This window comes from Alligator sinensis, unplaced genomic scaffold, assembly GCF_000455745.1.
Source record: "Alligator sinensis unplaced genomic scaffold, ASM45574v1 scaffold186_1, whole genome shotgun sequence".
NCBI classification, from domain to species: domain Eukaryota; kingdom Metazoa; phylum Chordata; order Crocodylia; family Alligatoridae; genus Alligator; species Alligator sinensis.
Genome location: NW_005842904.1, coordinates 490,724 through 491,447, shown reverse-complemented (window position 1 = coordinate 491,447; position 724 = coordinate 490,724).

Genomic DNA, 724 nt, shown 5'->3' with positions numbered 1-724 from the left:
CACCAGTCCGTTGAAACCTCCCTCGCCCCACCTGATTAAGTTGGTCCTTCGAGCGTTGCGCCGTTGTGCCCCTCCCCGACTCCGTCAGGCAATCAGGAGACGGTCAGACCTCCGACGAATAAGGTCGGTGGCACCTGGCCCTCGCGCCGTCCACAGTTGTTGCCAGAGCCAAAGAGGTGGACTGGGCAAGGCAGTCAGCTAGGGTCCCATCTGGGGTGCCAGAAATTGTCCCCAAAGGACAGTGAGTTCGTGCCCGGTGCGCTTGTGTCAATAAACACACAGGGGTGAAGGATCCAACTTAATCTTTATTTCTGTGCAGAAAGTGGTGCTTGGCAATCGTTCGCAAAGCAAGCACCCACACCCCAGTGGGCGTCTGCCTTATATAGCTACATAACAGGTTAAACTTGCTGATGTGATCAAATGTATAGCAAGCCCAGCAAGTAACCCCCCTTCCAGCTCCCCCCACAAGTAACCCCTTTCCAGCTCCGGAACTTTGTTGATACAGCTTTACTTCTAGCAAGGCCAGCAATTAAACAATTAAGCAACAAGCGATCTCCCCCAGCCTACACAACCTAATCTATGCCCTTGGTTAGATAAAATACTTTTTCAAAACATACAAAGCTGTTCCCGAAGAAGAAAATGCATAGTGAAAGTTCAGGGGTGCTCATCAAGCACAGGGACAACAGTGCCCTGTCCACTGCTCAGACTGAGCTATGTTGAGTTA